At 39.6% G+C, this 23,834-nt stretch overlaps 1 protein-coding gene across 1 annotated transcript in view; it reads left to right on the top strand.

Moving 5' to 3' along the window:
- Positions 1–23,834, top strand: part of LOC126262488 (zinc finger protein 384-like) — a 463,059-nt gene that overhangs the window by 173,805 nt on the left and 265,420 nt on the right. The gene's annotated exons all lie outside the window — the stretch shown is intronic.

A 23,834-nucleotide genomic window follows, 5' to 3' on the forward strand; every position in this document is an offset into this window, starting at 1 on the left:
AACAGATCTTGGAAAATAGCGAAATTTAGCAAGATCAGTCGTGATTTATTTCGAGCAACAGCTGTCATAACGCAGTTAGCTAATCACATCTACATCGACGCTTCCCAAGAGGGCAAATTGAAAAAATAAATAAACAAATGATAGAAGACAAGCCAAAGAGGTTTGACGTCTATCAGCTGACCATCTCCATGCAGTTCTTCGATCACAACTGCATGTGATATTAATATCGGTAGTGTTGAAATCAAGAAGTTCATCAGTTTGCTAAATGGTATGAGTTCAGAAAAACTGAGATCTCATACACTGAACTCTGTAACTAAGAATTTCGCTGTGAAATAAACGTTAGTGTGACTTCCACTCCCTTAAGATGTTATGAGATATTAGTTATCACCGGCTATTTTTAACGAAGCAACGAAGTTTATTACACTGATTGTTATATTCTCTGTCACTACAGCTTCTTCTGAAAGAAGTATGAGCATCCTCAAAAAAATTAAAAATTGCCTTCACAGTTCAACTGCAAATGGTAGAGTAAGTCTTTCTGCACTGTTGTCATAGAAAAAAACCTGGTTAAACAACTTGCAAGTGATAAGAAATTTAAAACAACCGTAACTGATAACTTTACTACCACGATGAATCGAGTCACGGATCTTCTGTATGAAAAGATACAAGGTAAGCCTACCCACAGCTAACCCATTAGCTTCATCACTGAGGTTCTTACCCCATTCTTTACACATTGCTGCATGGCAGCAAGAACCCCCACCACAGAAAATCAATCTTCTCTTCAAATATGGCTCCATCTCACAAGAATCCAACAGACAAGGTACATCACATAGACTCGGTCGTACGAGTAACTCAGTTAAGACTACTTCGCTTTCAAACAAGGAAAGTAACAAGGGAAGCAAGCTACGAACGCTTTCCATTTGTCGAAAGCAGACAGACTCGGGGAAGACATACAGTTTCAGTACTGACTAAGCGAAAATCCTGCAGGAATGTTTGTATAAATATCAAAATACTGAATTTAGTAGGTATAACTGAAAATGTCGATTAAACCGGCAGCTTTCCGATGTCTTCCCTACTACCTCCAACCCAACTGACCCCAACTCTTTTCACACTGTTTCCCTTTTTACGCCACTGAACCTCCGCTAATGTCGGTACCAACGTAAGGTAAATCGCACACGTGTCACCGCTATTGTTGCTGTAAGGTCTCCTCCTCACCATTCATCAACCCAAAAGACAAAGTTGAGATCAGTTTCCGCCATTATTCCTTCTCCTGTCCACTTTCGTTGTCAAGCACACCATTACGGTATCAGGACGATCCTGAGCATTCGTTTCTGGAGACCCAGTGCCGGCCAGGCGACTGAGCGAGGCGACCGTCGCCGCGAGGGGCGCCCCGCGCGGCAGGCTCGGCCCCCACCGGCGCTGGCCGGACGCGCGCCGTCTTTCCTCGTCGCGGCGCAGCCACTCACCGACAGCCATCGCCTGAATCGCTGACCGCCGGCCCTGGGAACTCGACGCCCGCCACATTCCCGCCTCCCTGACCAGTCCCACCCTCAGGTGTCACAAGTTTAACAGCTAAACCTCCAGCTTCTCTTATTTTCATTTCTTAATTATTTTACATCGGAAAACTGCGAACTGCTGTCAAGGTTGCCTTGCAGGAAACATCCTTGTTAACCGTGTAGTATCCACAGGACATGTGGCCTCTAATTGAAGAAGTGTCATGATGATCTCTCCATTGGCAAAAGATTCCGGAATAGTCCCCCATTCGGATATTTGGGAGGGGACTGCCAAGGGGGAGGTTACCATGAGAAAAAGATTGAATAATCAACGAAAGGATAACGTTCTACGAGTCGGGGCGTGGAATTTCAGAAGCTTGAACGTGGTAGGGAAACTAGAAAATCTGAAAAGGGAAATGCAAAGGCTCGATCTAGATATAGTAAGGGTCAGTGAAGTGAAGTGGAAGGAAGACAAGGATTTCTGGTCAGATGAGTATCGGGTAATATCAACAGCAGCAGAAAATGGTATAACAGGTGTAGGATTCGTTATGAATAGGAAGGTAGGGCAGAGGGTGTGTTACTGTGAACAGTTCAGTGACCGGGTTGTTCTAATCAGAATCGACAGCAGACCAACACCGACAACGATAGTTCAGGTATACATGCCGACGTCGCAAGCTGAAGATGAACAGATAGAGAAAGTGTATGAGGATATTGAAAGGGGAATGCAGTATGTAAAGGGGGACGAAAATCTAATAGTCATGGGCGACTGGAATGCAGTTGTAGGGGAAGGAGTAGAAGAAAAGGTTACAGGAGAATATGGGCTTGGGACAAGGAATGAAAGAGGAGAAAGACTGAGTTCTGTAACAAGTTTCAGCTAGTAATAGCGAATACCATGTTCAAGAATCACAACAGGAGGAGGTATACTTGGAAAAGGCCGGGAGATACGGGAAGATTTCAATTAGATTACATCATGGTTAGACAGAGATTCCGAAATCAGATACTGGACTGTAAGGCGTACCCAGGAGCAGATATAGACTCAGATCACAATAGAGTAGTGATGAAGAGTAGGCTGAAGTTCAAGACATTAGTCAGGAAGAATCAGTACGCAAAGAAGTGGGATACGGAAGGACTAAGGAATGACGAGATACGTTTGAAGTTCTCTAACGCTATAGATACGGCAATAAGGAATAGCGCAGTAGGCAGTACAGTTGAAGAGGAATGGACATCTCTAAAAAGGGCCATCACAGAAGTTGGGAAGGAAAACATAGGTACAAAGAAGGTAGCTGCGAAGAAACGATGGGTAACAGAAGAAATACTTCAGTTGATTGATGAAAGGAGGAAGTACAAACATGTTCCGAGAAAATCAGGAATACAGAAATACAAATCGCTGAGGAATGAAATAAATACGAAGTGCAGGGAAGCTAAGACGAAATGGATGCAGGAAAAATGTGAAGACATCGAAAAAGATATGATTGTCGGAAGGACAGACTCAGCATACAGGAAAGTCAAAACAACATTTGGTGACATTAGAAGCAACGGTGGTAACATTAAGAGTGCAACGGGAATTCCACTGTTAAATGCAGAGGAGAGAGCAGATAGGTGGAAAGAATACATTGAAAGCTTCTATGAGGGTGAAGATTTGTCTGATGTGATAGAAGAAGAAACATGAGTTGATTTAGAAGAGATAGGGGATCCAGTATTAGAATCGGAATTTAAAAGAGCTTTGGAGGACTTACGGTCAAATAAAGCAGAAGGGATAGATAACATTCCATCAGAATTTCTAAAATCATTGGGGGAAGTGGCAACAAAACGACTATTCACGTTGGTGTGTAGAATATATGAGTCTGACTTTCGGAAAAGCATCATCCACAGAATTTCGAAGACGGCAAGAGCTGACAAGTGCGAGAATTACCGCACAGTCAGCTTAACAACTCATGCATCGAAGCTGCTTACAAGAATAATATACAGAAGAACGGAAAAGAAAATTGAGAATGCACTAGGTGACGATCACTTTGGCTTTAGGAAAAGTAAAGGGACGAGAGAGGCAATTCTGACGTTACGGCTAATTATGGAAGCAAGGCTAAAGAAAAATCAAGACACTTTCATAGGATTTGTCGACCTGCAAAAAGCGTTCGACAATATAAAATGGTGCAAGCTGTTCGAGATTCTGAAAAAAGTAGGGGTAAGCTATAGGGAGAGGCGGGTCATATACAATATGTACAACAACCAAGAGGGAATAATAAGAGTGGACGATCAAGAACGAAGTGCTCGTATTAAGAAGGGTGTAAGACAAGGCTGTATCCTTTCGCCCCTACTCTTCAATCTGTACATCGAGGACCGAGCGAGGTGGCGCAGTGGTTAGCACACTGGACTCGCATTCGGGAGGACGACGGTTCAATCCCGTCTCCGGCCATCCTGATTTAGGTTTTCCGTGATTTCCCTAAATCGCTTCAGGCAAATGCCGGGATGGTTCCTTTGAAAGGGCACGGCCGATTTCCTTCCCTATCCTTCCCTCCCCCGAGCTTGCGCTCCGTCTCTAATGACCTCGTTGTCGACGGGACGTTAAACACTAATCTCCTCCTCCTCCCGTACATCGAGGAAGCAATGATGGAAATAAAAGAAAGGTTCAGGAGTGGAATTAAAATACAAGGTGAAAGGATATCAATGATACGATTCGCTGATGACATTGCTATCCTGAGTGAAAGTGAAGAAGAATTAAATGATCTGCTGAATGGAATAAACAGTCTAATGAGTACACAGTATGGTTTGAGAGTAAATCGGAGAAAGACGAAGGTAATGAGAAGTAGTAGAAATGAGAACAGCGAGAAACTTAACATCAGGATTGATGGTCACGAAGTCAACGAAGTTAAGGAATTCTGCTACCTAGGCAGTAAAATAACCAATGACGGACGGAGCAAGGAGGACATCAAAAGCAGACTCGCTATGACAAAAAAGGCATTTCTGGCCAAGAGAAGTTTACTAATATCAAATACCGGCCTTAATTTGAGGAAGGAATTTCTGAGGATGTGCGTCTGGAGTACAGCATTGTATGGTAGTGAAACATGGACTGTGGGAAAACCGGAACAGAAGAGAATCGAAGCATTTGAGATGTGGTGCTATAGACGAATGTTGAAAATTAGGTGGACTGATAAGGTAAGGAATGAGGAGGTTCTACGCAGAATCGGAGAGGAAAGGAATATGTGGAAAACAGTGATAACGAGAAGGGACAGGATGATAGGATATCTGCTAAGACATGAGGGAATGACTTCCATGGAACTAGAGGGAGCTGTAGAGGGCAAAAACTGTAGAGGAAAACAGAGATTGGAATACTTCAAGCAAATAATTGAGGACGTAGGTTGCAAGTGCTACTCTGAGGTGAAGAGGTTAGCACAGGAAAGGATTTCGTGGCGGGCCCGCATCAAACCTGTCAGTAGACTGATGACAAAAAAAAAAAAAAAAAAAAAAAAAAAAAAAAAAAAAATTCATCGCGTGTTTTCTCAAAGCGAGGACCAGCAAGTATGAGATTCAGAGTTCATATTTCAATTTTGTCAAGCCTGCGTAATCTCGAGAGCAAAAGGTGTGCAACCATTTTCGCGGGCTTGGAGTCTTAACGTTGGCTGAAGATTAATGGAATATCTCGCGAAGTACTGGAATGAGATTTTTCCTGAAACACACTTACTTGAATTTTTTACCAAATCAAGAATATAATTTTTGGTTTGAGTGTGCCTTACCACTGTTGAGAGCTCGCAACGACCGTGCCTCTTTCCTGAGATGCTATCCACATCTCCAGTAAAAGTTTATGAAGATACATCTTTTCAACACACTGAGGTGACGAATGTAATAGAATACCTACTAATATCGTGTGAACTCTCTTTTGCCCGTCGTAGTGCACCAACTGGATGTTACATGGACTCGTTGGAAGTGCCATGCAGTAAGATTGAGAAAGTGTTGGCAGTGCAGCAAGTTGTGCACGAACTGACCTCTCGATTATATCCCATAAATGTTCGATGGGATTCATGTCAGGCGATCCGTGTGGCCACATGATTCACTAGAATTATGTAGAATGTTCTTCAGTCATGAACAGTTCTGCCCCAGTGACATGGCACTTTATCATCCATAAATATGAAGTCCATGAATGCCTCAAATGTTCTCCAACTAACCGTGCAAGTAGGCTGTTTAGGTTTTTATGTTGGTAGCGCCACGTAGCGCTCTATATGAAAATCACTGACTGTGTGCCGTCTGTAGCTGGTTTGCATTGTTGGAATAGTCGCAGTGGGCAGTTGGCTGTTAACAGCGCGTAACGTTGCGCAGTTGGAGGTGAGCCGCCAGCAGTGATGGATGTGGGCAGAGAAATGGCGGAGTTTTGAGAGCGGATGATCTGGACGTGTGTCCATCAGAGACAGTAAAATCTGTAAGACTGGATGTCATGAACTGCCATATATATTATGACTTTTGAACACTATTAAGGTAAATACATTGTTTGTTCTCTATCAAAATCTTTCATTTGCTAACTATGCCTATCAGTAGTTAGTCCCTTCAGTAGTTTGAATCTTTTATTTAGCTGGCAGTATTGGCGCTCGCTATATTGCAGTGGTTTGAGTAACGAAGATTTTTATGAGGTAAGTGATTTTTGAATGGTATAGGTTATTGTTAGTCAGGGCCATTCTTTTGTAGGGATTATTAAAAGTCAGATTGCGTTGCGCTAGAAATATTGTGTGTCTGTTTAGTGTTGATCAGAATAGGTAATGAGCGAAATGTATGAGTACGTTCAGTTCTGCTCAGATGTTTGAAAATCAAATAATGTAAGAGGTTTATCAGCGCAGTAATTCATTAATTTTTCTAAGGGTACGTTTCAACCGAACATATACATTTATAGTCAGTGATCAGTTAAGTTGAAGCAAAGGACCCAATCCACTCCATATAAACACGGTCCACACTATTATAGAGCTTTCACAATGCCTTGTTAACAGCTTGGGTCCATGGCTTTGTGGGGTCTGCGCCACAGGTAGTATCTGCCGTCCAACCGATAAGGTCATGAGCGCAGGAGAGGCGCTGCAGAGGATGTCGCGCTGTTAGCTAAGGAACACGCGTCGGTCGTCTGCTGTCACAGCCCATTAACGCCCAATTTCGCAGTACTGTCCTAACAGATACATTCGTACGTCCCACATCGATTTCTGCGATTACTTCGTGCAGTACTGCTTGTCTATTCGCACTTGAAAACTCTATGCAAAAACCGCTGTACTCGGTCTTTAAGTGAACGCCGTCGGCCACTGCGTTGTCTACGGTGAGAGCGAGACCTGATATTTAATGTTCTAGGCATTTTCTTGATACTTTGTATCTCGGGATATTGAATTCCGTGGCGATTGCCGAAATGGAATTTTCAGGATGAAATGGTACTGGTTGATTTCCGTGTGGATTTTCCGTCACCGATATTCGACAATTCTGTGTATTGACATCTCCTGTCAGACGGAAGTAGGCTTCGTCCATCCACAAAATCTTCCGCGGCCAATCATTGTCAACTTCCATGCGAACAAGAAATTCTAAAGCAGAGGTCTCTCTTGCTGCCAGGTCAACATTAAGCATCTCGTGCACATGGGTAATTTTGAATGTATAGCACAGAATGATGTTTCGTAGGATTTCACGCACCTTGCTCACGGGCATGTCCAGTGTTCAGCACTACACGTTTGCACATCACCACTCGTCTCCTCCTTCATTGCTGTGTTCACTGCTTCCACTGACGTCTAATCAATACGTTTCCAGGTTGCACAGCAAAAGAAACAATCTTTTCGAATTTCCGAATCATTTTCTCCGACCCACGGCAATTAGTAATAATTCTTGTAATACAGCTGTACAAGCAGAGCGCGATCCTCAATTGCAGTCATGGCAAACGTCGCAGACGCGAAGGGAGGAATAACCGTATACCCAGCGTGTTTATACAAACTACAGTGGGTCGTGCGCGTAGCGGGTGTTTTCATTTATGTATTCTGGCACATACAGCGCCATCTATTGATCAATTTTCACACTATTTTTCTTCTTCTGCCATACGTTTTCTCCGTTCTCCGATAATATTCCGTTGTAATTGGTCATTCTGACCATTAGTGTTATTTCTACAGCGTTTTCAATGTTTAAATTTAATTATAATCACTCTGTACTTCACACAGAGCTCTTCAGAACTGTTTTCTTGCTAAACCCTGCCTATTTCTCCTTTCTGTTCTGCGCCATCATGCATCTGCCTATTATCATCAGGCCCCGAGTCTCGAACGTGGCAGGAGGCAGCAACTGTAGAGTTATAAATACAACGGGAATCACACAACCCAGCAGTTGCACGCCAAAAGTTTATTTAAAACTTTACCTAAGTTTCGACAGCTATAAACCAGTCTTCCTCAGAAGAAGTAATAACACCTAAAACTAGGATACACATTACAACCAGTGCACGGAAGTCTCGAGTGCAGTAAAAAGAAATAGTAAAATTTACATACAGTAGAAACATAATATAATCTTACGTATTACATATTGTATGAAGAAAGAAACAAAGCCATATTGCTTAGTCAACAGCAAAATGACCCATATAAATGCTATGGCATTGCGTATTTGGCTCAGTGAACAGTAAAATTAACCTTGTAAAATACAGGGTAGACGTACATCATACATACAAACAAACATCTAACAGGGCAGAATGGACAAGTCAGCAGGAAACGTACACCAAAGTGACGCTCACATAAGAAGCGGTGCCACCCCTGAAGTATTAATAAAACTGCATTAAAATATCATTACAGAATCACTAACACAACAAAAATTATAAAAACGCATATGAACCTGCGCAAATGGTGAAAAAAATCACAACGTACATTGAAGTAAGATAACGAAAGACCGCCTCATTGGCAAAAATTATATCCCGAAACAGCGCGAAAAAGCCGATACAGTAGTTATGTCAGTTTAAGAATAGGTCAAAAGCCAACGAAATAGTTACGTTTTTATGCTGTGGTTGATCAATAAGAATAAAATATCTCTAAATGAAACTGTGTTTAAGAGTTTGAATTTCCTCTAACGAGTCCAATTTAAAGTCATCTCTTCGCTATGCAAAATAACGTCTCTTCAATTTCTATAGAGGACTGTTCACATTGTATGAGATTTTCGGCTTAATTATCCATAAAAGTTACGGCCCTCTTCACCCAGTAAATTTTCTTTGAATCTAACTTTGACTACTCTTTTTCTGTACCCTATTTAGAAATAGGAACAATCATTACACTATATTTTACAGACGCCAGAATGAGAAAATGGTTCCCGATTACACTGGCGTGCATTGAATTTTTTCCAAAACTATCGTTAGTTGGAAACGAAACTTTACAGTCATATTTACTAGTAAGATGGCGATTGATCTTATATGGATTATTTCATAAAAAAGGAAAAAATTCCCTCTCTCTTTACTTTTTTTCCAGTTTTCAATAGCGAAACATTTTTTAGAGGTTTTGCTATCCAAAATTCGGTTTGTCAATGATGGTTCGTAGCCGTTATTATTGGCTACACTTTTAATCAAATTTACCTCTTCCCGAAAATTCTCCGAGGATTACGGAGTAACCAAGCATGATTAATACTAAAACGGAAAAATGCCACTTTGGGTGCTTGGGGGTGAGCCGAATCAGCCGGAATAATGTTATCTGAAAAGGTTTGCTTAGAAACGATTAGTTATTCGTTTTACTTACTTTTAGCTATATATTTGTTCTTACGAGAAACTATTATATTTTTCCCTTGACCTGACTTGGCTACTAAACGCTAATTGTTCTTAGGTTTGGGAGTTATATTGCTATTTATGATCTGTTCTATAGGAGGAAGGCTCTATTTTAAGCGCTACAATCAAGTTTTCAGTAATACTGGGATCAGTAAGTCTAGGCATCACATTATATTAACACATTTACACTAGCCATCTTTTGCTTTTTCATAAAACTAATATCAATGTTGTTTAATTCCCAGCACAGAATTTGTGCTCATGCTCATTACTGTCGGGCAGACAGGTGTTATTAGACGCAGAGGAATTTTTTAACGATTTGGCTAATTTTTTTCGCGTCTGTCAGTAATTCCGAATTTTCGACTGTATAACCAGTCATTACATAACAGCAAATGTTATCTATTTGAAAATTAAAATTGTATTTGAAAAGCTCTAATTAAAAAGAAGTAAGACATATATCCGTCTTCATTCAAATTATCTTTCTTGGCGTAGAGTTCCATTATTCTGCTAGACACAACTTGATGAACTAGTTTCTTTTAACTGATGGAGCCTTATTACACCGTTTGACATTTACGTAATCGAGCATCAGGCCACGTTTCACACACTGCTTCTTAAAATCACTGTCAGAACTGCTTTTTCAAATTTTAAAATAAATATCCATGTATTTGGCAGCAACCTTACATACCTGGGCAGATGGAAATTCTAGTCTAACATGGCAGCAGCATGAACGGCCAATAGTGTTCCACTCTATGAGATTATAAACTGGAAAAAGGGTAAAGAGGAAGAAAATTTCTCTTCCTTGCCGTTTCTACGAACTATTTAATGTAAGATGAACCGCCTTCTTACTAAGAAATATGGCTGCAAGGATTAGTTTCCAATAAAATTCTTTAGTAATCGATTTTACAAGATCTGTTCATATTTCTTTCCTTGAGCATTAACTGTTTTTGTTAAAATACCATTTTCTATATACGTCTCACGGTAGTAAATAAGATATTACATAGTTCGTCTGCTAGACTTATATCGAAATGACGTGGAATGACTACGTTTACATGTTATGTATACACGATTGGTTTGTGTATATGTCTCCTTGCTAGCCATTAACAAATCAATTCGAATGAAAGTAAACATATTACTTTTTGTCACTATGCATGTCATAAGTTAAAAGCAATTTGACAATATTTCTTCACTATACCATAACTGCTACTGTGAAGGGGCAGCTGTGCCTATTTCTTGACGAAGTGCCTACAAAATAACTGTGAACGAATACCACATTTTAGTTGCATTGCTTACTGCTGTGTTATCAATACTTGCTTTTAATTGAAAGACCATTGTCTCATTGAACATTAATAAGACGAATTATGTGAAGTTTGCTAAAATGTGATTTGCTTGTACCTAAACAGAACAGTTGTGCAACGAGTGAAAACTACCAAACGTAGCAGTTTGGGCAGCTGAATGACATATTGCTTCCTATTTAAATTCAGATCAGCAACTGCATAGAAAAATATGAACCATTCTAGTCTATTCACTGACTCCTGTTCATATGTTACGTTAACTGGTGGTATTATACTTATTTGTACATAACTGAATATATCATCTTTGTGGAAATTAAGAACGAGAGTTTACAGAAAACTATTTCTTTCTTCTTTGAAAGAAATAGCTAATTTTTTTCTTATGTGGGAAGTTCCCTAGCAGTTCAGTCATAATGCGTGTGTCACTCGCAGAAAGCACAAGGTTTGCCGGATGGATATTAAGCTGAGAAGTCATCACAAATATAAGAAATAAGAGTGATCCCACAATTTAAACCTGTAAGTCTCCTCCATTCGTGATTGTTCCCATTCATTAAAATTATCTCCATATTCATCTTCGTTTGAATTATTCGGCGCTATGTTTTGCAGTCTGTTTGTTACTTGTAATTTTATCCAGTTCTTTGTGGTCCTATTAACTCCAGTAACCTTAATTTTTTCAAAATGAATATAAAGTTTTTAGCAATCAGATATCAGATGCCTTGGACAGATTACAAAAAGTACCATATTGGTAACTTTTTGTCATTTAATACGTGTAATAGTTAATGAATACACGGGTGAATGGAAGTTTTAGCTGATCACTTCTTTTACAAGCGCAACCGTGATATACTAAGAAATGCGTTTGTGTTGCAGGGTGAAACTGCCCTTGCGTAAATTACTTATTCGAATATTTTATGAAAAGGATCCCATTCGTGTGTAAATTACTTATCCGAATATTTTAGAAGGGGGATCCCGTTCGTTTGCTATGTACGATCTGGAAAATATAATACTCAACTAATTTTTTCATAGACGAATAATATTTGCAGGTCATTTTCGTTTAAGAAACCTACATTGAAATATCTACGAACCATTAACTCTTTCTCCTTATCTGACAAATAGCTCGTCTATGAAACTAATTTTTCATTTGTAGTGAGTATTTTTCGATTGTTGATCTGTAGACTGTTCAAACTATAAAAGAAGTATTTTCCAGTACAACTTACAAGTCGATGCCTCGAAGCTATTTTCGGCACAGTTTTATTATTTTCTTAATAATTTTGGTTTTATTCTCAACTTTTACATGCACAGCAACTCCATTTTCCAAACTAACTCTAGAGAAAATGGTAATAACCTGTAATCAATTAAACTTAACGTACTTGTCCCAGTCGTTACCTTTATCTCTTCTGACTTCTGCGCATCTTCTAAACATATGTGAGCATCTTTTTTGATAGCTGGGATAGGTCCACACAATTCATTTGACAGTTCTTCAAGGTGAACATTATTTTGATTATTATCTATCTGTATTTCTCATTCCTGTTACACAAAAATTTTCAGATATCTTTGAATTCTTGTACTATTTTCCCTCTGATGTTCGTTATTGCACTATCTACCATCCTCAGCAATGAAATGTGTTCTGTGTCCAACGTAAGTTTCTGTTTCTCTTTTTTTCTTTATAATTGCTTTTTCCTATTTCACCTTAGTTCAATAAATAACCTTTTCGTCTATGTTGGTATAATGTCAGACTCGTCTAATTTAATCTACTATAGGCCCTTATTAAAAGAGTAAATCTTCATTTGTATGTGTATTATTATATTTATATTTTATGCTATCCTGATTTCGGCTTTTGTGGCATTATCAACTACAATGATAAAAGCTATTAGATCATTATTAAGTTATATCTGCTGAGGCAGTCTAAAGCAGATAAACAAATCTAACACAGGTATAAGATGTCACTGTCAAGAATGTGGACTCTAGAAGTCACAGAAGACACAGGTTAATTTTTTTACAGGGTATTCTGGAGTCCACGTTCTTTGACAGTTACATCTGAAAGACAAGTGTTAGCTTTGTTTGCCTGTTTTGGATTGCCTTAATAGATATGGCTTAATAATGGTCGAACAACGTTTAGCATTATACTTGATAGTGGCATAAAAGTCGAAATCTGGATTGTACAAAAGATAGATGTAATAACACACCGTCAAATTGCGGTTTTATTCTTTTAAAAAGTATTGCATGACTGTGGCTCAACTCCATCGAAAACTTTTATTATTCGTCCCTTCTCTTAAAAACTGTACAGTCATTCTTTCTGCGCTAATCTTACTAATCTGTTATAATTTCAAATTACGTAATGGCTGAGTATTGCTATACATAATATTTTTTTGTTTCTATGTGATGAAATCCAACCAACGTAATTTATACTTAGTATTCGTGCTTCTCAAGTCTAATGTCTTTTTCTTTTTCTGAAGGATTGTACTTGGAACAGACATGTTATTCTTGGCAAACCCTAAAAGAGTAGGGTCTCAATCAACTTTTGGTAACTAAAGCTTTCCACTGAACCATATTTTGCTTTAATGTTTGTTCTAGTGCTATAGTAAAATCCACCACTGATTTCTTCTAGTGAGATTTTCTGTCATTTATCAATTTCTATAACATTTCTGTACCCTGTGGTCCTGCCATTCGGTGTTTTTGAAATACCGCTACCTGTCATATACGGCTCTGCTGTTATAGCAAAGCTCTCTGGCTGCTGTTTCCGCGACCTGAAGCGTGCCGCGCTCAGACACCGGGTAATCTTTCGAGTGACAGAAGAAGAGCGGAATTGGCTTACACTATGGGCCACCTTCTGCGGTTCCGATGATAGATTCTCCTTGATGTATCCCCGAATTTTCAAAATCATGGATTTTGAGGCTATTGCGACAGGCTTCCGTCGTGCCATCGTGGTCAGTGCAGTGGAGTAACGTGTTGTTTAGTGTTCTTTCATGTAGCTTAAGTGCTCAAGGTATTTTTTTCTTTTTCTTTGATCTTGGTTGTGAAAGCATTGGATCGAATTCATAGATTCTGCAGTAAGAATGTTTTCTTGTACGAACCAGCAAGCTGACGTCCCGGGTGTTTGCGATGAATGTAGTACGTGTTTGTGCTCCTAATATACCAAAGATACCATGAATAATGTGTTATGAAATGCGTTGGCTCTACTGGGAGTGTGTTTTGAGATACTTGTGAAGTAACACTGGAGAGACTGCTGTGCGTTAGATGATCACTCTGTGGTGTTATTCGATGACACGTGGTTTCCGACAGGCGTGTTCCTTCACCATTTAATTTAGATGGCTGCGTTTTAGTAATTTATCAAGATATTGTTAACTTTTTTTAATGTTGGACTAACGTTGTCGTGCTTGGTTGCGTGGTCGCCTTGTGTTGCGCTGTAGATGTTTTGAGTATTCCGTCGGGATTTTGATATTGCTTGTGCGTTGAACACATGTCTGCGCATTTATATTACGTCGATGACGCGTCCGGATTATCGTGACTTGTGTTTTAGCTGGTCTCAAGGGAGGAGGTCTTTGTTGGTTATGTTATGTGAACATTTGGTATACTTGGGCGTGTTGCTTATTTTACGCAGATGTGTGTACTCCTATACACTGTCGAGTCACATTAATTCACCACTTCTGCAGCGCGGACGTGCAGGAAAAGTCTTTGAGGTCCTGGAAGGTGCCGACATGGACGTGGAGCCATGCCGACTCCATTATCATGGCCAGCTGCGCTAGTTTTATCGGGTGAGGATCTGCAGCGCGAACAGCCCAATCGGGGTGGCCATTCAGAATCTCTATTGGGTGTAGGTACGAAGAGTTTAGTGGCCAGGGAAGCGCGACACTCCGGTACGAACACAGTAAACTCATCCTGGGACTCTTCGAATCACGCACTTGCATTGCGAACTGCGTGACATGATGTACTGCCCTGCTGGTACATGCCATCATGCCGAGCAAAAACAAACTGCTTGTAGACGTATGCGTGGTCCCCAAGGATAGATGCATGCTTCTGTTGATCTATTGTAACTTTCAGAATGACAAAATAACGAAGAGAATACAACGAAAGCATACCCCAGGCCCTAACGCAAGTAGGGTGATTGCTTTCAGATGTTTCACTCCCTACACACGCGGTCATCAGGCTGATGGAATATAACACTAGACTCATCTGAAAAGGCCACCTGTCGCCTCTCAATGCGCGTCTAGTTACGATATCAGCGTGCAGATTCCAGCCCTCGTTGACGATGAACAGCATTCAGTACGGGTGCATGAACTAGGCACGCCAGCCGCGGTGGCCGTGCGGTTCTAAGCACTTCAGTCCGGAACCACGTGACTGCTACCGTCGCAGGTTCGAATCCTGCCTCGGGCGTGGATGTGTGTGATGTCCTTAGGTGAGTTAAGTTTAAGTAGTTCTAAGTTCTAGGGGACTGATGACCTCAGGTGTTGAGTCCGATAGTGCTCAGAGCCATTTGAACCATTTGAACTAGGCACTTGCGACGGAGGACAATTGGCAGCGGCATTCGCTGGACAGTCATCAAGGAGACACTGTTGGTAGCCTCTTAATTGATAGGAGCCGTCATTTTCTCAACATGTCTGTTGACTTGTACACATCTCCGCAGCTGTCGTTCACCCTTGTCACGTACGTCTCGTGGTGCCCCACAGTTGGCTCAACGCCGATATTGGATAGCGCCATTTGGACATGCACAGTATACTTTAGCCATTGCGGCACTTGAATAGTTCACAAATTTAGCCGGTTCGGCTCTGCTTACGCCATTGGTCCGAAAGTTAATAACCATGCCCATTTGGAAGTCACATAAATCGCTCCGTTCCGTAATTACGAGAATTACCGTTCTGTTTTACGCGTCCCCATCACACGCTCTGTATGCTCTCCACTGCTATTCCTGCCTCCTGCCGTCTGTGAGTAGTTATTGCACTCTGACGTCGAATGTAGGCGGTGGTCACGTTGTGACTGGACAGCGTATTAAGCTGTGCCCATGTGTTGTGTAAGGAACAATGGACGTGTGTTCGTTGTCGTTATCGTCCACTTTTCTCAGTATTTGTTTAGAGCTCTTGTTTGCTAAGTCCTACAGCGGGATTTGGTCTAACTCTTTAGTGATAAATTAATCTAAAGCGTTGATTACTACTAAAGCTGTTCCGTAAGCTGGGATTTTCTGTTAGTCTAGTACTTGGTTAGCTACTTTACCAGGTTAGTGCTTGTTTATTTACAGACGGACTAAGTCACCACATTAAAGTGAAATCCTAGTTTACGCTATGGATAATGCTGATTACGTGATTCACGTACTACCGCAAGTGCTTACTGGCATTGTTTCAAGTGTAATTAAGCTCAGTAAAGTTACTAAGTTTAGAGAGCACCACTACTGTCTAATAAAAATCTGTTAGTACCAAATGGGCACGTGGAAGAATCTTAAGTATGTAACTTCAAGATTGTGAGCATTAGTTTTTAAAAACTGCGCACGTTGCTATCACGTTATTCAATGCCATTCTGATTAAGTTTTAGGACAATGCTCAGCTAAATGTTTTGATTTTAAGTTTTTGATTTTAAGTTTCGTCAGCCAGTAGTGCTGTTGCCTGAAGTGCAATAAAGTTTCTTCCTCAGATCTCTGTATCGGAGTAAGAGTGCTTCCGTTTTTCGTTCATCCTGAACTCTCAGCAGCTGGGGAATGCGTTCCATCGTTACTACCGGTGGCGCGCTGGTCGAGATGGGCGCGTTCTCACATCTGGCGCCCACATATCTCCAAGGACGTCGAGTGTTGCACTTGGTTACAACTTGGCATCGGATCAGAAGATTCTATTTTAATGAAACACAAGTTGGAAAAATTAAATGAAGCATTGAAAAATGTCGGTCAAACCATCATCAGTCGCAAACAACAATCGCCGACAGTGCACCAGGCCCTTCCAGTTTCTTTACCAAAATATTATTATCTTGAAAGACTTACTTGGAATACCTGTCAGTAACATTGATATATTTAACTTGAACACAATTACTACGCTATACTCACATTCACTGTGTTCTGGAATTTAATGGCCCCAAACAGAAGGTTTCAGAACAAGCTAGCATTCTAAGGCTTATGTATTTTTTGATTTAGATAATCATTGTGCAGCTAGGATTTGATGCAGTAGTGCCTGGGCGTATGACGCTACTTCATCTCGGTCACTTCTTTTCTCCCAAGATTCATTCACCTAGCCCAAAATATCAACTTCACAGGAATTCACACATGCAGCAAGGCATCCGATAAACCTACTGTGCTAGACACTTCAGATGATTTCGTAATTGCTAATAATGTCTACCATTGCTAATAATGTCTTCCATAGAATGGAATGACGAGAATGAAAATTTTGTGCCGGACCGGGACACGAACCCAGATTTACCGCTTATCGTGAGCGGTCGCCTTACAATTTGGCTATCCACGCACGACTCACTGCCAGACTCAAACTTGCATATGGCGTCAACCATACGTCTACGATCTGTACTCGCACATCCGTAATGTGTATTCCCGTACAGATCAGACGTTGTACTTGAAAGTCGCATACCCGGTATCGGCAGATAAATACGATACTTTTGGCTGTCCATGCATGACTTATGGCCAGACCCAAACTTCCATATGTCGTCAACCATACGTCTGCGATCTGTACTCGCACATTCGTTATGTGTATTCCCGTACAGATTAGACGTTGTACTTGAAAGTCACATACCCGGTATCGGCAGATAAATACGGTACCATTTGTCTATCCATGCACGACTCATGGCCAGACTCAAACTTCCATATGTCGTCAACCATCTGTGCTCAACGATCAGTACTCTCACATCTATTATGTCTATTCCCATACAAATCAGACGTAGCACATGAAAGTCGCACGGCCGTTATCGACATATAAAGGCGCCCGCTAGCGATAAGCGGGAAATCCGTGTTCCTGTCCCCATTCCGGTACAAATTTTCATTGGCGTCATTCCATTCTCTAGCCGATGGTGGTCATTATTCGCAACTGCAAATTCATCTGAAGTGTTTCATAATGGCTGTGGCCGCCACAGTGCTTTGTCATCAGAATAACAACCACAGCTGAATAACAAAGTGAGTGATCTTTACAAAACATTTTCATGCAAACACCCGTCCAGCTTCCAAAGTGACTTCGCCTATTACTAAGTTTTCCCTTCTTCCACAGGATAACCACAGCATTTACGAAAAGACTATGTATCATCAGTATGACCTTATTGTAAAATTGTTTTTGTTATGCTATTTAGCCTGAAGATGAGGTATTCTCTCGAAACATGTCGCTAAATAAATAAGTAATACAATAGTCAACAATGTTTGTGACTGGTAGCGGTAATTTAAAAAACCATCACATATTTCTTGAGACAGTCACGGGCTAAAAATAGTCAAAATGCCTTCAAATTCTTTCAGTGCCCTATTGTTAGTGCCCCCAGGTCAATACCAGCTTCAGATCTATGTCATTTTTATTTAACTATTTTTCTAAAGAAATTGTTATCTCGGACATATTCGATTAACTTAACATTATGGTAAGCAACAGTCATTCACAATAGTTGTTTGCTAACTACACAATTTAAAGTACTAACAGGGAGCAATGCGGAGAGCATTACTATTGCACAGATAAGAGCGAGAAATTTTATTAGTTCCGAAATAGCATTCATTAAGCATAGGGACTATTACTTTCAAACTAATCTAGTTTTGTTTCATTACCAGAGCCAGTTTCAAACCAATAGTGTTACATCACATTCAATTTTTGTTTTACGTAAATTCATGCAGTTCTGCATCTGCTTCAGACTCCGCAAGCCACCTAATGGTGTGTCGTGGAGGGGACTTTCGATACCACTATCTGATCCCTCCAATCCTGCTCCACTCATGACTAGTGCGCGTGAAGAATGATTGTCAGTAAACCTCTGTATTGGCTCTAATTTATCGAATTTTCTCCCCGTTGTCCGTACGTGAGATGTATGTGGGGGGAAGTAATATGTTGTCGGACTCCTCCTGAAAAGTGCTGTCCCGAAATTTCGATATAAAATCTCTCCTTGATGCACAACGCCTCTCTTGTAACGTCTGCCAGTGGAGTTTAGCATCTCCGTAACGCTCTCTCGCCAGCTAAAGGATCTAGGTACGAAACGCGACGCTCTTCGTTGGATCTTCCCTATCTCTTTTATCATTCCTACGCGATAGGGATCCCAGATAGGTGAACAATACTCAAGAATTTGGCGAACAAGCGCCTTATAAGCCCCTTCTTTGGTGGATGAGTTATATTTCCTTAAGATTTTTCCAATGAATCTGAGTCTGGCGACTGGTTTTCCCACTATCTGTTCTATATGGTCATTCCAATTAAGGTCGTGATAAGTTCAGGTCTGTTTGTTGCCAGGAGATCCAAGATGTTACCCTCAAGAGTTCATTCTCTAATTATACCCTCAAGGTCATTTTCGGAGAAGACATCCAGTTTTGATTTGGTTTTAAGTTATAGACAGTTTACATTCTCGCACCTAAATTAAAGTTGTATTCTCGCAGTCAGAAAATTTCAGTACAGGGCAAAGCGCATAAGCTACGAGATAAAATACATGTTCACAAGCCATACTTAGTGTAACAGTTCTTTTTCAGACCACTGACCGTTACGTAATTTCAGTCATATTCCAAACGTTCATGTTTCACTTATCCTTCGACATATACCAATATTTTTTATCATGCAGGTTTTATAGTAGAAAACAAAGTGTAAACTTAAGGGAAACATCCGTGTACTACAAATCCATTTACATGCTGTCACTAATCAATTCTTTTTAGCGTGCTACATGAGTATTATAGCAATGCCATGAATGACATAAATTAATGATTTTTTTATGTTTGTTACATAAAAGTTTCAATTGGATTGAGGCAATATTTTATGAAGTGATAATAATGAAGACAAAACGATGTTCTACTAAAGATAATAAAGATTATATGTAAATAATAATGTAAAGAAAAGTGATGACACAGAGGTCACACTGTTGTAACGAGAAATATTTTATGATAATTTGAAGTTAATGATAACACAATAATGGATTAATGGAAATACAGATATTATTTTTTTAACGATTGTAGAAGAACATGACATTACTGGGTACACACATACATCACTCCCTGTATTACAAAGGAAAGAATTGCTTTTGAATGGTTGAGTAGTCATGCATGTTCCGCTTGATATACTGCATTTTTCTGAAATAATGATGCTTCTACATTATATGTACACTGACATTTAGTACCTTCTGATATTACTTTTGTTTGCATTAACTATGCCATTAACAATTCCAGCATAATAATTTCCTCATGCTTTACAGGTACAACGAGCCATTTCTCAACATCCATTTCTTTTCTTGTCTATGCGTTGCAAGCTATGCTTATACTATATGCTACTATCTGTTAAGTTATTCTTATTTCTTTAACATTTTAATGTCTATGCTTAGAATAGTCTTATGATCACTTTTTAACTTGCTTTATTTTGACTGACCAATTTGACGACTATGGACGGTAATGATTTCCTTTTACAGCAAAAGTACACTTTCCTTTGCCTTATTCCCAATTTCCCTAACACTTATGCACATTCCTTAAATCTGCTCTTATTTCTTTCACTTTCACTCCGCTACATGAGGTATGCTACTTATGTGTAGTCAATATCTGCAAAAATACAATTTTCAAATCTCATGTACTACAGAGATTTTCTACTATACTGATCTTTCTTATGAGTTCTGACAGCTTAAGACCGATTAATTGTGAACTACGTATTTTGTCATTTATTACTGTCGATCTTCATGCACTATTTTCTAGAATTATTGCCTGTATACATTAAGTTTTCAAGTCTGCTTACTGGCGCAGCCACTGTTATTCTATATATAACCACTCCTGTTCTGCAGATAGCCACTACCAGTAAATGTATTGATCACTAGTTTCCTACTAGAAAGCTATGAGTCTAAAACATACTCTTTGTTCTATATTGTTAGATAATGAACTATGAAGACAATTTCTAACTTATATATTGATGTCGCTGTCATTAATAATGCAGTTTTTACCTACGTAAGTTTAGGATTTTGAGCTGATACCCACCACTGTTATACTTCACAGTCTCTTTACGCTATTGTCCTCTACCTTATTCACTGGGATGGTCATGAAACATACAGTCGCTTACTTGTCTGCAACAATATAATTCTATGCAAGCTTACTGATGTCGACGATAGTACACTACAAACGAGAGAGCTGTATGACAGCATTCATTGTGGTCACGACTGTACTAGGCAGCACATAATATATAATTAGCTGAGTTGTTATTGGGTTCTACACCTGCCGCTACCGCCAATGAATGTGCTAAATGCCAAATCTCACTACTTTGACATTCCTAGTGATGTTTAAAAAATTATTGAGGATAACATGACTTAAACATACAATCCTCTGATGAAGAAATATGAACTAATGTCTATGGATTCTCGAGTTCCAGACCATCTAGACTGTAACTTTACGTCAACCATGACATTGTCCTTGACTTTTTCACTCTTTACTTTTGTACTCGTGATATAGCTACACTATGTTTTGCGTAACACTGTCTATGATTAGTCATAACTATGGAATGAAAGTTATAAATGGACGCTTGATCTCACAAACTAGTGCATATGAGCACTACATATGTTAACAAATTTGTAAATAGTAATGTTTTTCTATAACTCTGTACTGTATAACTCAGGCTGATTCCAATGTACTTTGTAAAGATCGAGTTGCTCATACTACGTATTGTGTTTTTCTTAGATATTAGGCTACATTTTAAATATGAGCACTATCATACCTGACTATTTGTACATTCACGATTCCTATTTGACCGATGACCTCAGCGCTTTGGTCGCTAAGGAACTTACCGCCACCTAACCACAGATGTTAGATTGTTAAAGAAAATACTTCACAAATTAATCATCATACTTTTATGCTATTAAAAGAGCCAGATGCTCACAAATATTTGTATTCCTTTATTAATTACCTCTTTTATGCTACATTCCCAAACTTTTATCAGCCTATACTTATCTAATGTTAAGAATTACAGCCAATTGCCATAAGAATCCTGCCAAATTCTTCAGGAGGAGGCAGCAGGGCTATGAAACGTATATACACAGGGTACATTCATTCGAGATTTGTATAAAATTACTGTATTAAACGATAGATGCTCAGATGTAGTATCGATGTGTAATAGCGTCGCTGCTCAACAGCGATTGCTGATTCGAGGTGCTATGGGTAAGGTGTCAGAGTAACTTTAGATCGAGCGATGTATGGAGGTCTCTCAAGTGTAAAGACGTGTTGTATCTGATGTGTGCTGAATATATACTTACTCGCCACGGGCAGTAATGATATTTTTATTTGCAGAATACTATGATGTTTGGTAACTGAAAGGAATCGCAACAGAAGTTGGAAATAATTAAGGTAAAGTAAGTGATATTGTTACCAATGCAGTGAGTGTATTCATAACTGATGATTGAGACAAAGTATAGCACTGACGTCAGATCTTTTGTAGAGCTAATTGTTAATGTATAATCAGTTTATTTAATGTGTTAATTGTGAGCATTATTCATTTTCAAAGAGTCAACATACAAGTTTTAAACTTAGCGCCACATTGCTACTTACCCCAATTCAGTACCAGTTCCCAGATCGATGTCATGTTTGATTAACTATTTTCCTCAATAAGTTATTGTCCCAGTCATATTCGGTTTAATTAAACTGTATGCTAAGGACAAGCCATGTATAGTAGTTGTTGCTAACGGTAGAATTTAAAGTACTAACACAGAGCAACGCGAAGAGCATTACCATAGTGTAGATAAAGGTAGGAAATTCTATTATTTCAGAGATAGCATTCACTAAGCGTAGGGACCATTATACTTTCAAACTGAACAAGTTTTGTTGTATTACCAGAGCCAATTTCAAATGAGTAGTGGCAACAGATTCAGTTCTTGTGTTGCGTAAATTCATACAGTGATTGTTTCTTTTAAAGTTATTGACAGTTCACATTCTCGCGCCAACATTAAATTCACATTCTCGTAGTCATAAAAGTTCAGTATAGGGCAAAGTTCATAAGCGACGGCATAAAATACACGTTCACGTGCGATTCACATTCTAACAGTTGTGTTTCAGGCTACTATCAGTTACGAAATTTCTATCATATTTCAAACGCACATGTTTCAAGCAGCAAACATTTGACACCAGCAAAGAAATCTGGGAACCTGGTCCAAATCTGAAGGAGAGAGGCATTGCTATCTCAGCCATGATGTGATATCTGCTCACAAGAATCAAAAACGTTTCCCACGACAAAACTTTGCGATAGAGTCCCTGTCCGACACATTGTTTTAAGCTATCTGTTCAATGTAGCCCCTTTCCAATTTTCTCAATGGTGTGTATTACTGGAAAGGGAACATAAAATGTTATGGTTTGCGACTTCATCGATATCGAGCTTATTAGAGATGGCGTACTGCCACAGGATGAGAAGGGCGACTAAAGAAGTAACGAAGTCCTATCTACGAAATCACCTGGGCTAGCGCAAAAATATCTAAGTAAAGTTACAAAAACAATAATAATAAAGGCGACAAAGTGGTGATTGAAACCATATTCATCTTGAATACGATTGTAGCAATTTGCTCATAACTAATTATACACATCCCAATACATTAGAGCAGTAGTATTTCCAATGTACATACTTCACGAAGGTATTATAGGGTAGCGTGTATTCTTTGAAGCTCCTGAAATGATTCGCGTAATTACGATGCCTGTATAGAGCACTTGACATACATCTCCAGCAGCGAGCGTAAAACTAGTCTGAGCTTTACCGCCCTTGCGAATAGTGAAAGTTTCTAGTTTAATGTACCCAACCACCTCGACCTCGTTGTTGTCGGCTAGTGCACCAACCAAAGTGCGAAAGCTGCTGAATACTAGATATGGAAGGTTTTGCGCATATTCGACACTGGAAGAAAAGTAAATATCTCAACCCGCCTTCGAGAAACACATGAAGTACGATGCGTAAAAGTCAGAGCTAACAAACTTACCAGACCATAGATTTGATAACGTCTTGATATGGAACCGTCTGTGTTCTGTCATCAGATGTAAGCACACTAATATTTCATTAGCTTAAGTGACAAAGCTAACAAAACCACCACAGCTAATAACTGTTACCTGTTATGTGATATCGTTATGGTGTCATACGAGGTTATGGAATTATTAAGAATAATTTCGTACCATTCAAATCATTTGGTGCTGGAGAGCAACATATGAACATGTTTATGATTCGGACAGTTGAGATTACCTACACGTTG

The sequence above is a fragment of the Schistocerca nitens genome, chromosome 6 (assembly GCF_023898315.1).
Source record: "Schistocerca nitens isolate TAMUIC-IGC-003100 chromosome 6, iqSchNite1.1, whole genome shotgun sequence".
Classification (NCBI taxonomy): Eukaryota; Metazoa; Arthropoda; class Insecta; order Orthoptera; family Acrididae; genus Schistocerca; species Schistocerca nitens.